Source organism: Mus musculus, chromosome 13 (assembly GCF_000001635.26).
Source record: "Mus musculus strain C57BL/6J chromosome 13, GRCm38.p6 C57BL/6J".
In the NCBI taxonomy this organism is placed as follows: Eukaryota; Metazoa; Chordata; class Mammalia; order Rodentia; family Muridae; genus Mus; species Mus musculus.
In genome coordinates this window covers 46,657,445-46,658,238 of record NC_000079.6, presented here as the reverse complement: position 1 = coordinate 46,658,238, position 794 = coordinate 46,657,445, and positions in this window count along the sequence as shown.

Sequence of the window (794 nt, the reverse complement as noted above, 5' to 3'; positions counted from 1 at the left end):
AAAGGACCTACATAGACTACTAAGTGCCCAAATCCACCTACTTTACATCAATCAAAAGATGAATTATCCTGCGTGACCCTGACCAGATTGGGTAAAACATTTACAAGAGAATTTAATGCAATCACCATAAATGTTGTTTCCCTGTATGTTTGAGTCTGTGACTCTTGCCTTCTTATGATTCATATCTACTACCTCTTTACTCATTCTGTTTGTCTGTTTGTTTGTTTGTTTGATGTTTAATTGTGAGCCAGGGTCTCTGTTATATAGGCCCTGCTGTCCTGGAACTCACTACATAGACCAGGCTGGCCTTGAACTTGTAGAGATCCACCTGCCTCTGGTAGGATTGAAGGCCTGTGCCACCACATAGTGCTCTTTCTCTAGACTCATTCTTTCAACACTGAGATACTTTGTTTTAAGGGTTTTGTTGTGTTTTGAGAAAAGCTCAAATTGGTCTTATTTCCCATCACTGTGTAGCTGAGATGGCTTAGAACTCCCCCCCCCTTTTTTAAATCTTTTCTTCTTCTTTTTTTCTTTTGTAATTATTTTATTTATTTACATTTAAAATGTTGTTCCCCTTCCTGGTCCCCTCTCCACTAAACCCCCACCTCCTCCGCCCTCCCTTTTGCCTCTAAGAGGGTGTTCTCCAACCTACCCACCCACCCACGCACTCCCTCCCACCTCACCCCTCTAGCATCCCCCTTCTCTGGGGCATCAAGCCTCCACAGGACCAAGGGCCCCCTTCACACTGATGCCAGACATATGTAGCATGTGGGGTGGGGGAGAGTGTACAGACT